The sequence below is a fragment of the Melozone crissalis genome, unplaced genomic scaffold (genome assembly GCF_028551555.1).
Source record: "Melozone crissalis strain CALT ecotype California unplaced genomic scaffold, PUWL_Pcris_2 ptg000005l_1, whole genome shotgun sequence".
Lineage (NCBI taxonomy): Eukaryota > Metazoa > Chordata > Aves > Passeriformes > Passerellidae > Melozone > Melozone crissalis.
Genome location: NW_026535783.1, coordinates 4,922,124 through 4,937,988, shown reverse-complemented (window position 1 = coordinate 4,937,988; position 15,865 = coordinate 4,922,124). Strand labels below are relative to the sequence as shown.

The window sequence follows — 15,865 nt, the reverse complement described above, 5'->3', positions numbered from 1 at the left end:
TGTCCAGTAATTGAAGTAATGCTTCCAGCCTGCAGCTTAGTTCAATTTCTGTATGCAGAAATTGAGTGGGGACCAGATTATTTTATTCTACTGAGGACTTCATATTTCACAAGTTTTTAAAGTAATTCAGTTTCTAGATAGTAGCAAATCCTTTTCAGAATACCAGAAATCAAAATTATTTAGTCTGTGGGACTAGCTGTTTCTAAAAAACATCTGATTTGAAGTTTGAGCAATCAAAATCATAACAAAAATGTCCCCTGTTGGGGGACAAAAGTTCACCCAATGCACTCCATTTCATTGCCACGGAGCTGGGAGACAGAAGAGATTGGAAGGGCTGTAGTCTTTTAGGGAAAGATGTCCTGTTGAGATCTGATATTGATTTTATTGTTACCACAGAAGATCATGTTCACAGTGATTTTTTAGCACAACATAGATTTCTTGATGGTGAATCAAAAGCATCTCTGCTGTTGGGTAAGCACTTCTGTTGACATGTGCTGGCGTCGTAGATTTTAAAATTCTAACATCATCTTCTGATGCAGTCTCCATTTCTCTGTTGAACTCTCAACTGCAATACTTTATCAGAGAAAAAGTGCCTCTTGGCATATTTATTTATTTATTCCTTTACCTGCTTACTTTTAGAAAACTAATGCTGCCCTGCAAAGCATTGCCAAGAAGCTGAAGGACATGGAGGCAGAGCACAATGGCTGCGCCAAGGTGCTGAGGCTCCAGGCCAGCTCTCTGGAAATCAAGAACAAACGGCAGGAGAGGCTCCTCAAAGAACTGGAGGTAAAGCTTTCTGCCTGCTGCTGGGAGCCTCAGCAAGCACTGGCACAACTGAGCAGTGTCATTTCTGAGGGGTGAAACCTCTGAGTCAGGCTATGAGTGCCCTGTGTTTGGTTAACAAAATGTGGAGTGTCACTTTGCAGGAAATGTGGATTCACAGGTGAATGCTGTGAGCCCGACCTGAGAGTGGTGTTTGAACTGCAGATGGAAAGGGGTTTATGTCACTGGGAAAGCAATCTTAGCAATACAGATGTATAGAAGAAGAATTTGTGCAGGATTTGTGAGTTTTTTAAAATTTTTTATTTAAGCATGTTAAGCGGATAGGTCTTGTGGGAGGAGGCAAAGCTTAAGCCTTTTGGCTGATGCTTTTGTGGAGGGGGTTTGGTGATCTCTGTGCTGTGGCTTTTTCTTTAATAGGCCTTCCACAGATCTCTGTTTCTCAATTATTTCCTTTTGTGAATGTGCGGGCTTATACAGAGTTTAAATTTATTGCCAACAGCTAGTATGTAAATTTTATTTATTTATTTATTTTTAAGTTAACATTTCCCTAACTGAAATTCTTAGAGTTAGGATTCAGTCTCACATACTTGCTACTTTGCTTTACCTGTCCAAAATCAATGGCTTTACTTGTATCTGTGTAACCTTGAGTGTCTTAAATTACTTTTAATATTAATGTCCTTTTCTTCATCTTTGTGGCATCACTTGAAGGCAGGAGTCATTTTGGGGTGTGATGTTCTTTTCAAATCAATCATCAGTCAAAGTGAGAGGATGTTTTTGATAGGAAAGAATGTAATTAAAATTTCATGTGAATTTCTATTACAGCAGCTCTGTAGTTACTGCTTTTGCTAAAAACATTTTTTCAATTGAAATATCATGTCCAGGCCTTTATGTAGAGACACGTATCTGTGACTATAAAAACTGTAGCAAGAGCATAATCCTACATCAATTTCTTAAACTAAATAGAAAGTATTACTTTGATATTCTGGATATGTAATGATTTCGTTTCATTTGTTTATTGGCATGAGTTTTCACAGTTCCAAAGTGCAAGTAGTTCAGATACCACAGGTTGGTTTATGGAGCCCTAATAAACTGAACAAATAAAGTTGTCTTTGCATGATGTTATCATCTTTCTGGACTTAAATATTTTTAAAATGTACTTTTAGGCAGCTGCAGTGAAAATAAAGGAACTGGAGGATGATGCTGCAGCAGCAAGACTAGCACATGTAGAATGTAAATACACAACAGATGTCATGTAGGTAAACTTTTGATTAAATATTTGGTGGAAGTTTGCAGTAAAATAGAAGATGGACTTGTAAAGGTGCAATCTTCCAAAAATGTTAAGATTTCCTTGCTCCAGTGAAAACACTGAGTAGATATTTTTGCAATGATTGTCAAGACTGTAAAAGGTAATAGAAAAACATCTCCTTTATTTCTAGGGAACTCTCAAGTTAATAGAATCAATATTAAAATAAAATGTCACATTCTTATGTTTTAGAATTCAAAGTAGCATTGAAACAGTGAGGGGAAAGGAAATGTTTCACAATAGTTAAACTGCTAAAATATTTTGTCCTATATCTCTGGAATGGGCACTTATATAATTTCAGAGATAGAGTGTACTCACCCAACTTCTCTAGGTGTGAGGTATTAATGCATCCTGAGGCTGCAGTTCCAAATGTAAATATTCAGAGTTCATTTCTGCTATTACATCTGCTGTTACCAGAAAAGTTTGAATATATGAAAAAATGCTATATGTATACTTGAATATTAAATTTTTGTATCACTAAACTGTGTCACATAGGGTTTGATCCATTAAAGCAATTAGGATTTATTACAAAAAAAAAGTGAAAAACCTGAAAGATGATTGCTGAGTGATCTTTTGATCTGCTGAGTGATCTGACTAGCAGTGGAATTTAGAAACATTAAATGAGAAAACAAAAGGGAATTTCATTAATTTTTTCTTATTTTCTGAGGAACTCAAAAAAGCATTTCCACTTCTTCAGTCAGTTATTTTTTTATTACTTTTTCTAAGTACAGGCACTTGGATTTCTGAAGTGCTGATTAAATAAGTAATGATGATGCAGGTTTTTTTATTCCTTCTGTACTCTTACAACATACAAAGGGAAAGGTAACATTCCTGGAAGTTAGAGATTTCTCTTCTTTGGGTGAAGAACACAGCAGGTTTTCTTTCTTGTTTATGTACATGAACAAGCTCCACATGAGCTTTGCTCTGAGTGCAAGTGTAACTTTTACTGTTTATCCTACACTTTTATGAGCCTACTTAATGAATAGAATTCCCCTGGAAAACTTCAGTAATATAAATAATTGAAATCAGGAAAATCCAAACACCACGCAAGGACAACAAAATGTGCTTTTGGTTGGCATATCTATTTCTCTCTGTTTTGAACTCTATGTATTAATACATTTCTATGTGTGTTCAATGCTTTCTGATTCCCTACAGAATTAATAGAATATATTCACCTGTAAAAAGCAGAACAGAGCAGTGAACAGCATGAAAGACCGTGGTAATCTTTCCTAACTTCCCTTAACTGCTTTCTTAACATTTGCTAGTTGAGAATTCAAGAACTCGAAGACGTTTTGAATGAAGATCAGCTCGGCAGAAGACAAGCTTTGCCAGAAGGGGTAGCAAGGGAAGATTTCAGAGAGCCAGTAAATGCTCTTGAGACAGGAAAAAAAGCGTAAGTTTCCTTTTAAAGCCATTCCAAAATGGCAGTAGACAGCTTGAGTACAAAATAGAAAATTCCCTGCAATTTTCAGTCAGCAGAAAATTCTAGGGCAATGGGACAAACCAAGCTAAAGGTTCAGAATCTGGCAGTCCATTAATAACAGGCCCATATCAGTAACCAAAGCTATTGTGAATGGTACAGATAATAACTGGCCTGCTACAGATTATTTGCCAAACCAAAAATTTTGAAAATCGTATTTATGGTAGGGTCCAGCCTCCAGTAGTGTTTGGGGTGAGTGTAGGAAAGGATATCCAGCAGATATCCAAAAGATGTCCAATTCTTATATTATTATGATAACATTGTTTTCCACTTCAGTGAGTCAGTTGGATCTCTAAGACTCCTGTCAAGAAGTTGGGTATCATTTATAGTGGCTAATCTTTGTTTTCAACTTTTGAATGACTGTAGAAAGCTTGACATGGTTAAAAAACATTGAAAAGTGTGAGAGCACAGGAAATCTCTTGGGATGTTTCCACAGCACAGTCTGCTGTGCCTGTGGTAGCAGAACTTGGGTGACCTCTCTTTCAGCCTAGAACTATTTGGGTCCGTATACACAGGTGTTTCTTTTGACTTACTCACACAAGGAGTAGTGGAGAAGGAAAAAAATCAGTTTTCCCACAAGAAAGGAAGTTTGTGGCCCGAGCAACTCGTTCAAGATTCATGATTACGGACATGTTTTTAGTAAGATACTTCAAACTTGAGCTGGAAAAACCTTTGTCATCCTTTGCAAACATCATTTTTAAGCAAGCTTTTGGCTTTCCTGATACCATGCCTAAATACTTAGGCAATCTTTTAAAATTCTTCCTTGCATTCCCTCTCTGTGCTTCTGTGTCGTTTATGCTGTTGTTTTGCCTTGTAGTTTCCTCATCAGCTGCCTGTTTAGTCATGCCAGGCTCTTGGTATATCTGTTTTCCTGACTGACACAGTACAAGAACAGATTAAAATTCTGGGTAGCTTGCTTTCAAAGTCAGACCAGAGTAGGGTCAGGCATGTGGAAATCTTAAGAGCAAGAACTGTACTTGAAATCAGGACTGATGATGCAACATGTGACATGGTCTCTCTGAAGACAGCTGTTGTGCTAATTAAAATATGAAGAATTCTGTTTGTTATATGTAACTTTGAGGCCACATCCAAAAAATCTTATGAATTGCATGACAGCAGGCTTGGTAACTGAAAATATAACCTCTTGAAAAATCTTTCTTAGAAGGAATATCAATTTCTTCATTCAATTAAGAAAGGCAAGCAGCTTCAGGATCCATGTGATGTGCTAAAGTGGTATCTGCCATATCCATTGATTATCATTTAAAAGAACATAGAGCATGCGACAAAAGTAATTTTGGTTAAAGTATCTTTTTTGTGGAAACTTTCCAGTTCACCAAGACAGCATATAACCTACGGTATGGAATGGAAAGACAAGGTTGAGGCCATGAGGAGAGCTCAAGATCCCAATGCCACAATAGCGGTTCCTCCAGACAGCTTCAGCCTGCATGAAGGCTCAATAGTAAGGAAAAAAATCCTCAATAGTAAATTGCAAATACAAATAAAAAGTGCTCAATAGTAAGGAAAAATATGTGACACACATTGTTGAGGTGTTTTAAAACATACTGTCAAAATATTTACTGTGGTGAGGATTTGCTGCATTTGCTGTGCTGAGCTGCAGAAGAACTCTGCCATTCTCTCACCCTTTCTGTTATTATGTTACCTTTAAAACAATTTACTACCTGAATAAATGTAACCAATGACTTGGAGAAGCTCATTTGAAAATATTTTTAAAGTATGGGTAGGATGTACTGGCATTCCTAATTAAGGCATTTTGTAGATATTGATTATCATATCATGTGAAGAATGTTCTTTCTACTTAACTTTTTTGTCAAGTTTCATTAGCTACCATTGTAGAAATGCTTATTTCTATTTCATACACCTTTTTAGTTTTAGTGCAAGTATTTAACTGTAAAAATTGCTTGAAAATTGTTTCAAGCTTTCAGGTGGAAAAGCAGAGGGGATTTTTTTGTTGTTGTTTTGTTTTTTACTTGGTTTGCTGTGGCTTTGGCACATTGGATGTATTTCGCTGGATTATTTTCTGAAAACTTTCTCCTCTTATGGGACCACTTTGGGCTTTTCTACTGTCTTTACCCAGCTACACCTTGAATAACAATTTTGTCATCGTTTTGCATAGCAGCAGGGACAAAGGAAAGTTGTCAGCATGTTTAGAAAATCTCTCCTTTGATAGTGTGGTAACATCTGCTCTCTTTCTACTCTTAGCAATATAAATATTTTTTTGCTGGTGGCTTGGAAACTTCTCTTTCTCTCTCAGAGCTCTGAGCATGGAAGGTACATGAGGTCTGTTCCCTGTGGACAGGAGCAGAGACCTGCATCAGAGAGTCTTCAGATTTGTGGGTGTCTTTTGTTCAGTTGATGGAGTGATTCCACATTTTGTCTCAGTGCTGTCCACTGCCCAGGCAGATCTGTGATTCATAAGCTGGAGACAAATGAAATCAGGATCTTCTTTTTTCTTTCTGGGAGAATAACAGCTTCTTCCCTGCAAGCATTCATGTATTAAAAGACATTTGCTGGCCTAGTTAGGCTGAGAAAGTAATTTCATCAGGCACAAAAGGAATACATCCAGAGAAAAGCAACTGTCTGTCCTAACTACAGGCATTAATGATTGCTATTTATAACTACAAAACACAATTGCAAGCTGAAAATATTCTACTAAAATTCTTGCTTAACCTAAAGTGCTTGCTAGCTGTTGCTGTGGCAGAAGTTTTCCTTTTAATTTGTATTCCTTAGTAAAATATATGACATGGCAATAATTATGGACAAGATTCCATTCATGATCAAGATTTCTTTTAATGGAAACAGTATTTAATGGTAGACTCAAAATTAATGTTATATTATCGCAAGGTTAAAAAATAAAGGGTTGTCTCACTGTCATATTCATAGAACTGGTTGTTTTAATTGTTTTACTCAAAGGATTTCAAACCACAAGACTGTCCTGAGCAGGTGATAAAAATGTTCATTTTTGGAAGAGTTGTATTAGTAGTTGTCTTATGAGATCAGGTATTTATTGCCTTGGATGGCTTTGCATTTTCCCAAAGCTGTTTGTATTTGTTTGGGAAGCAGAAGTACCTGTAGGTGGTCCTGTTTACTCCATTGAGACAGCTCTGATTTTGCTTCCCAAAATGAAAAACTAAGTATAGATAACATTTAATATATTGCTGTTAGTCTCTGCTATACCTATGCTTAAATTGTGTGAAAATGCCAGTGTGTTCTCTTCCATTCAGTTTCCCCTCCTGCTTTCTTGATCTGTACAGTATTTTTCCATGTTTTATACCATTTTTATGCTTCCTGAATATGTTCTTTCTACTCTAGTCTGATAATCTTATAGTGATCTCTGACTGTACTGATACAGCACTTGAGAAACAGCTTTCTATTATCTTAAGGCACTTGTATGAACTGAAAGTATGAACAATTGAATTTCTACTGCATGCTGTTGTTGCTAAAATTTATTTTTAATCCATTTAATATACTACTGATTAAAATCACTGTAAATAAATGAGGCATGGCTTGTGGAGTTTGACTGATGGAGCTGTAGGCCCATTTTGGCCAGCTGATTAATCATATATAATCCACACAAAGCAAATTTTTAAAGGAATTTAGAGTGTATTGTGCTGCCAAGCCAAATGGACAGTTTTCTGTGTGCTGTGCAAGTGTTGGGGGACAATTTGGAGGCACCTCAAGGTATTAACATGGGTGAATGAATTGCATCCACTAAGAGCATGGACATTTTTAGCTGCCAGGTCATGGTTGTGGCTCCCACAGGACTGGGATTTACTCACATACTTTATTTACATACTGTGTCTAACTAGATAAATTTTGTGAAATCTGTTTTCTTACTCTGCTGTAATATTATGGCTGCAATTATTAGAAATGAACTGAGGAATTTTGTAAAGCTGTGAGAATGAACCTTAAGGGCTCGTTTTCAGCTGTGCTCAGCGCTGCTACTGCACATATGATGCATCTCTTTTGATTTTAACATTGCCCAGCTACAGCAATTAATTTTTTTCTTTGTGTTCCAGAGGGAGATGTCCATCCTCCTGAACTTATACCAGACCCTGGCAAACGCCCAGGTGCTTTCCAGACAGACAAACGTCCCCCTGGAAGAATTACCTTGGACAGAGCTTTGTGCGCTCTTGCATGAGAATGTTGAAGCCCTGGTCTCGAACTTCAACAAGGCTAAGCAGAGGGTGAGCGTCCCCAGGCATCAGCTGCCTCTGCTGAGCTCAGTGACTTTTATTCACACTGCAGTCTCGTTAAAAAGGACTGATATTCATGCCCCCAAAAAAGGATTTGGACACTAACAAATGAGCACCATTAATTATGGCTTGTCCACTGCTCAGTTTGTTGCCAGGGGCATTTAGATGTGAGTGGAGTGTGCATCAAGTCTCCCAGCTCCACCTTCTGTGCAGGATATTCTGAAAGGACAATCTGATAGTAGCCACAGGGACCTAATTAAAAGACAATAAATTCATCTTACTGAGGAAGAAATTCACTGAACATAGTCATTTACAGTCATAAATCAAATCTTTATTTTACTGTAATCCAGAGGCAAAATACACTTTCTCAAGGAATATCACCTTGTAATTATGTGTTTATGATTCAGACGTACTATTTGAAAGAATGCCAGTGTGGGGTTTTTTTGTTTAATTGTAACTTTGGATTATGACATTTTTATTCAGAAACAAACAGAAATACCTATTCTAAAACATGTCAGGATCTGTATGAAGGAGGAGCTGTACTTTTCTGAAAGGTTTTGAAGCAAATGAGCTTACATGGCTTTTCTCCCCAGAAAACCTTGTGGTTTTAGGAAGGAAAAAGCCCCTTCTAAAATAACTCAGCTGGCTCCAGAGGCTAAGCTATGCCTAAAGAGCTCTTTAGGGTATCACTTTGTGTTCTGGTTTATTTCTCTTTTGAAGTAGATGAGGAAAAGGGAAGGGAAGGTGAACACTGTTGGCAGTGTTTGTAGGGCTTGTGTCTTATTGTTGCTTGCTATTTAATTAAGGATTGTTATTAAGACTGATTGTGAGGTCTCTAGGGCTCTTCTCATGTACTTAGCAGCTTTTCTGGGATTTTAGACTGTGCTGAAAAAACTTTTTTTCCACACAATTCAGTGTGATCTATCTGGAAGTATCTTGATATTTTCTAGGAACAGAAAGTTGAGGTGTGTGCATTTGGGGATCATTGTTGGCTTGGTTCATTCCTCCATTTAGCTTGCATGAGAAGTGCAGTGTTAAAGCACAAGAGTGAATCCCTTCATGTTTGTTGAAAATACAGCATAAACTTATGAGCTATTTGTAAGGAAAAAATTCTCTGTGCTAGAATTCCCTGAAATTGTTTTAAAACTTAATAATAACCTGGAATGTCTTGACTTTTCAACAAAAGAAAAAAATCAAAAACCACAAACAAACAAACAAAAAATTAAAGGCTGTGTTTTAATTATTGTTTGCAATCATCACAAATTTCTAAAGGATATACTTGGATTACTAATTTACTAAAACTGAATACAATCATTTAAAAAAAAAAAGTTATGAAGTGTCTGGCTCAGGTTTCCTGCAAAGAGGGTGACAAGGTGGTAGAAGGCAAAACCGAAACCAAAAAATATATTTCAGTTTTGTTTTGAGAACCAAGTAATTTATCTGCCATGAAAGGGTTTTACTTAGTTTTAATAAAATATTGAAAAAACTGCAGTTTAGATTTTATGCTGGAATAGTCTGTGCTTAACTTAAAGTGAAAAGGTAAATAATAATTTCTTCTTAAATGCTTGTCACACAGATATCTCACCTAGAATATATGTGCAAGCACAAGACTGAAACTATGAACAACCTTCAGCAGAACCAGGAGGATGCTTTGGAGAAAACGTCTGAACAGTTAAAAGCACAGGAACACTGGTCGCAGAAAGAAAAGCAATATCTTGAACAGCAGTACTCAAACGCCCTTGCAGAAATTCATGCAAGATCACAGGTATGGTGCAGTGAACTTCTAATTTTTTTTTTCTTTAAAAATTGAATTGATTATTTCAATAGTTTAAGCCTGTTAGCAGTCAAAGGTCATTTGGGAATTTTAGTATACGTTTAAAGTTTTAAAAAATCCAAAACCAAACAACAAACCAACCCATCCCTGTGCTAATATTAACATCACTTAAAAAAAGAAATAAATTACTTGGATGAAGCATTTGTTGAAGAGAATTTAGTCTTCAGGCCCAGCTGAGAAGCCTGACTTCATCTGCAGATAGCAGTATTCTTTTTCTGAGAATGTTAAAGCTGTAAGATCAACTTTGCTTGTTTTAAGAATTACTGATGGCAGCAGCTACTTTTTCAGCATCATCATTTGCAGAGATTGTATAGAATAACAATAATGTGGTATCACCTGGGGATAAATTTAGTTACGTATGTACTGACCCTAAGAGCAGTGGTAGATTTCAATGGTGTTAAGCAATTCTGTTTTTCTGATACTACAGTGAGGAGTGGCCTAAAAGTGTGAAACTGTCACTCCTTGTTAGATGAGTTATTTGCAATCCAAAATGTTCCCTGTTATTCTACAACCACCATTTACTGTCTTTATCATTGTTGTAATGTGTTGGCTTGTTCCGTTTCTCCCCCATTCGTTACGATGGTTCTGTCCTCCCAGTTTTCCCCACCTTGGTTTCTGTCAGTTACATGGTTGCTATGGTTATTCCCCTGTTACGTGCCTCCCCCGCCTCCTATGTCCAAATATGTATCATTTTCTCTCCTCCCTGGACCCAGTCAATCACTCCCCACCACTCCCTGTCTTCTAGAAGGTTCCCTACAATGGGAGTAGTGATTGGCTGAGGTCCCGGGGCCCCTCCTTTACACTGTATCCATTGGGTCTTTTCACCGGTCTGTTGTGTTAAACCCTTCCCCTGACCTCCCCGGATTGGTTCACCCCCAGTTACCACCCCCCTTTATAATCTCATGTTCTGCTCATTTTCTTTGGCACTCCCTGCTGGTCCTCCCCAGTTCGTCATCCCTGCTGGTCGTCCCTTGGGACATTAAACCAGTTTCTACCCCAGAGAGTGTCCGGCTCTTGCTTACTCCGCCCTGCCTCGCAGCTATCCTCCGAGACCTCGTCCTGCAGGCACAGCCCGAGGCTTTCACCGCCGAGGGGTGCCTGAAGCTGCCAGTCCTGGGGCCTTGCCACCGGGACTGACACCCCCCGCTGTAGTGGGGCTGTTGGCCGCCCGCTCAGCTAGCCAGGCACAGGATTAGCGGCCGCGGAACCGCTGCAGGTTTGGCGCCCACCGCGAGGCCGGAGTCGTCGCTCGGACCCCGCGGAAGAGGTCATCGGACCCTTGGACGTCGACCTACCACCGGTTGTAGCAGGCTCCGTTCTAGGAGCGGCGCTCCCGGTGGATCCGGAGCTGCAACTCCTCGCACCCAGGGAGAGCTCCGAGGGCGGAGTCCTACCCGCACCGGTTTTCTTTTTGCCTCTTCGCCGGATTGGTAAGCCCCTGCCTTGGGGGTCTTCCCTCCCACCCTTTTTAAAACCCTCCCAGGAACTGAGCCCTGCCTCGGGGACTGCTCCTATCCCCTCTTCTCCAAATATCCCTTCCTTTGTTGTTTTTACTTTCCTGTGGGTGCCGTGCTCATGCCCTCCCTGGGACCGGCAGCCTAGGGGTTATGCCCGACGGGGACCGCCACTAGGAAAAAGCACCCACTCTCCCCAAAATCCTTATATACTGGTTGGCCTCTGGGGGGTTCATGCCTGCCCTGGGACCGATCCCCTAAGTCACCAGTAGTGTGGGAGCAGGCAAAGGGTTGATTCTTGTTTTAGTTGCCTTCTATCCCGGTGTGTGTGAAATTTGTCATCAGAGGGGGACTCTTTTCTTTGATTTTCTTCCGTTCTCCTTTTAAGTTCCGTGATGGGTGCACGGCAGAGTTCCCCTCGGAAGCGAGCCTTCCACCAAGTTCAGAGTTTGTTAATAGGGGGAGGGTTGGATCCCCCGAAAGCTGATCTAAAGAAGTTAGTGCGGTGGCTTTTTTCACAGTTTCCCAACACGACCCCAGAGCAGTTGAAGGACCCACGTTATTGGAAAGCCGTATTGGCCAAATTAGATCAGGAAGTCGGCTCTGGAGAAGCCAAACTTTACCCGGCCGCCTATTGGGCGGGTAAAGTTTTGCATTTGTTGGGTCCGCAGGGGGAACTGCGAAAAAATCCATCTGCCTCAAGTTCTCACCCCAGTTCTCCCAGTTCTGCTGTCCCTACCCCGTCGACCTCACCCCGTGTCCCTCGGTCAGAGCCCTTGAGGGGGGTCCTTAAGGCCAACAAGCAGCAGAGGCTCCATCTTCCCTCTGCCCCCTCTCGATTGGCTCGACCTGGCCCTCCTAAAGGAGGACTCCGAGGAGATCCTGGCCAGACTCCTCGGAGCAGGTTTTCCTACCCCTTTTCCCATTCCTCCCAGTTCCCTGTTGAAAATCCCAAGCAAGTTCGGTTTAATGTCCCCCCAGTCAATGCCCCACCGCCTCCACAAGATGGCTCCTATGGAGCCCAAGATGGAGGCGGCCACGTTCCTTTTCCCGCCAGTTTCTCTTCTCCTTCCCACAATCCTTTCGTTCCTCAACCCAACCCCTTCCTACCCTCAGATCCACCCCTTTCTCCTCCCTTTTCTCCTCTGCCCCCACCCTCTGCTCCCCTCTGCGCTCCTCCCCTCAGTGGTTCCACCTTCTCCCCGCCTCCTCACTCTGCCCCGCCTCCAGACTCCACCTCGGAGGCGGAGAAAGTCCAGCTGCCACCTCCTGTTCCACCACGCCCATCAGCCTGCCCCTCCCAGATATCTGGCCCCGCCTCTGCCTCCCTCCTTTCCGGTTCCCACGCCTTCCCTTCCGGTTCCCACGCTTCGTGTTCCGGGGGGGGGGGGTGGATAACCGGAAGCCAGGGCAAGCCCCGGTTTTTGATGCCGCCCCGGTCAGCTACCGCCTGAGCGGGGAAGGGAGCTCCCAGGCTCAGTGGGTTCCAATATCACAAGATCGGATCAAGGATCTGTGCAAGGCCCAGAGAGAGTATTCCCGGGAATCAGAGTATTTCCGGGGGCTCCTCTGCTCGGCCCTTGCACCGGGAGATCTGGTCCCCGCTGACCTGAGGGCGCTCTTCTCCAGCCTTTTAGGTCCTATGGAGTTTAGGGCCTGGGCGGTAGAGTGGGGGAGAGAGGTCGCGGAAGTTCTCCCAGTTCTCTGGGAGAACCAAGCGACCGCTCATGACACAGAGGGCCAATTGATATCCACGAACCATGTGGTGGGTACAGGGGCATGGGCTGGTGGGGCGACTCAGGCGCGAGTGCTCTTCCCCGACCACATTACCGAATCCTGTCGGGCTGCGGAGAGAGCTTTCTTTAAACTCCCCGCAGTCTTTTCCCAGGAGGATGAGGAAGAGCCTCAGCAAGGGTCTCAAGAACCATATCTGCGTTTCTTAGAGAGACTCTATAGGTACGTGGAGACACAAGCCTCGGAGGAGGGCAAAAGGGAAAACCTATTACGGCGGATGGCATTCAAGAACGCCAATTCTGATTGCCGAAGAGCCATCCGATCCCTCCCCCGTAGCCCGCGGCCTTCTGTCGAGATGATGATGGAGGTCGTGGCGCGAAAGGTCCCACTGCCAGGAGCGCCTGACCTAAGGAACAAAAGCAAGCGGACCTCGGTGGCGTTCGCGTCGACCTCCAGCGCCGACGGGGAGGATTTCAGTGCGGCGGCGGCCGGATCATCAACTCCAGGAGGAACCAGAAGGCATCCAGGCACCCACCCGTGTCATTTATGCGGGAAAACTGGGCACTGGATGCCTGACTGCCCTCTGAGGGAGGAATTTTTAACCTACCGGAGGAAGGAGTGCCCTGCTGAAAAGCAGGAGGGGAAACAAAAAAACTAGAAAGTGAGCGCAGCCCCTCCCTGCGCAAAGACATAAATAAGGCGGGCAAGTTAACACCTAGCAGGGAGGAGGGAACAGGGAAAGGCCCGCCACATGCCTCTATTGGACAGGACATTTCTTATCCGGATTTGACATACTGTACTTGTTGGCTACAGCCTCAGCCTGCATTGACAACCATTTCCTCGTTTTCTCCCTACAGGCTGCAGCTGACCTGCAACATCCATCTAGCAGACACAGACTTCCACCTAGTGACTGCCGACGTTCTACATCCCGGCAACTGGAGGAGACTTGGACGCAGCAGGTGGATCATTGTTGGAGACACAAAATACACTCCATTTGATTTACATATAGTCCCGGGGCTGGTGTCAACCGACCGGGACCGATTCGCTGTAGGGCTGTACTGCGTCCGGCCCCCGCTTTCTCTCCCCAAGGGCCAGGTCATCGCCCAAGCCATCCCGGTGCCGGAGGAGGCACAGGACTCTCCACCATCTAGGGAGTCCTCGCCTCCAACGGTTGCTTGGGCACAGGTTGTGGGGAGAGAAAAGCCCAGGTTGACCTGTCAATTGTCCCTGGGTGCTGACCGCAAGATCGTGCGGGGATTACTGGACACAGGAGCGGATGTGACGATCATTCCCTCTCGGGATTGGTCGTCACATTGGGATTTGCAAAACGCAGCCGGACACATCCAAGGTGTAGGGGGTTTAAAATTGGCGAAACAATCGAAGAGCGTTGTACAAATTATGGGGCCGGATGGGCAATTGGCTTCAGTACGCCCATTCGTTTTAGATTACACCGAGCCCCTGTGGGGAAGGGACCTGCTAGCCCAGTGGGGAGCCAGAATTGACCTTCCAAAGGCTCCCCAGGTTTTTCGGGCAGTGGCCACTGAGGAGCGCCCTACCTGGAAGCTGGATTGGCGATCTGATGAGCCAGTACAGGTAGTGCAGTGGCCACTTAACAAGCAAAAATTGAAGGCGCTCAACGAGCTCGTGCAGGAGCAGTTACTCAAGGGCAACCTAGTGGAGACCATGTCACCTTGGAACTCCCCAGTGTTCGTAATCAAAAAGCCCAACAAAGATAAGTGGCGGCTCCTGACCGACCTCCGCCAAATTAATGAGCTAATAGTTGATATGGGTCCTCTCCAACCAGGGATGCCATCCCCTACAATGCTCCCAAAAAATTGGAATCTGGCTATTATCGATATAAAAGACTGTTTCTTTCAAATTCCCCTACATCCTGATGACGCCCCGCGTTTTGCGTTCACGGTTCCTTCCATCAACCGTGAGTCCCCGGCCAAGCGCTACCACTGGTGTGTTCTTCCACAAGGAATGAAGAACAGCCCTGTCATCTGCCAGTGGTACGTCGCTTCGCTGCTGTCTCCTGTCCGTACAGCCCTCGGGGATGTCGTCCTGTTACACCATTATATGGATGACATCCTCGTCTGCGCCCCAACAGATGATCTACTTGCCCATGCGCTTGACCTGACAACCAGTGTGTTGGTTGCTGCAGGGTTCGAGCTCCAAGCAGACAAAATTCAAAGGATGCCGCCTTGGAAATACCTGGGCCTTGAAATTACGAAGCGGACCATTGTGCCGCAAAAATTGGCTATAAGGACTTCAGTCCAGACCCTTGCGGATGTCCATCAACTGTGTGGGTCTTTAAATTGGGTGAGGCCTTGGCTAGGCATACCAACCGAAGACCTAGCCCCTCTTTTCAATTTATTGAAAGGGGGAGAGGAGCTGAGTTCTCCTAGGGAACTCACCCCAGAGGCTCGGGTAGCCCTAGAGAAGGTGCAAAAGATCATTTCGGCCAGGCAGGCCCACCACTACCATCCGGGCCTGCCTTTCAAATTCATTGTTTTGGGGAAACTGCCACATCTTCACGGCTTGATCCATCAATGGGACAAAAGTCTAAAGGACCAGGGTCTGGGCGACCCACTCTTAATCATAGAGTGGGTGTTCCTCAGCCACCACAGGTCCAAAAGGATGACAAGGCCACAGGAGCTGATAGCCGAACTGATCCGGAAAGCGAGATCTCGGATCAGGGAGCTGGCAGGCTGTGATTTTGCATGCATCCATCTTCCAATTCAATTGGTTTCGGGCCAACTTAAATTGAAGACCTTTAATGAACTGCTTGAAACTAACAAAATGCTACAATTTGCTTTAGACAGCTACACTGGCCGCGTTGCAGTTGATCGGTCGGCCCATAAACTTTTTAATTCGGAATTTAAATTATCAATTAAAGGGATTCAGAGCAGGAAGCCTCTAGATGCTCTGACAGTTTTTACTGACGCATCCGGAGCATCCCATAAGTCAGTAATGACTTGGAAGGATCCTCAGACTCAGCGGTGGGAGGCTGATGTTGCCATGGTGGAGGCTTCTCCACAAGTAGCTGAGTTGGACGCAGTC

General features: G+C 43.5%; 1 pseudogene; it reads left to right on the top strand.

Annotated features, from left to right (window-relative positions):
- The first annotated feature begins 684 nt into the window (after positions 1 to 684).
- The window catches only part of LOC128942657 (coiled-coil domain-containing protein 171-like), a 31,426-nt pseudogene continuing 16,245 nt past the window's right edge, over positions 685 to 15,865 (top strand).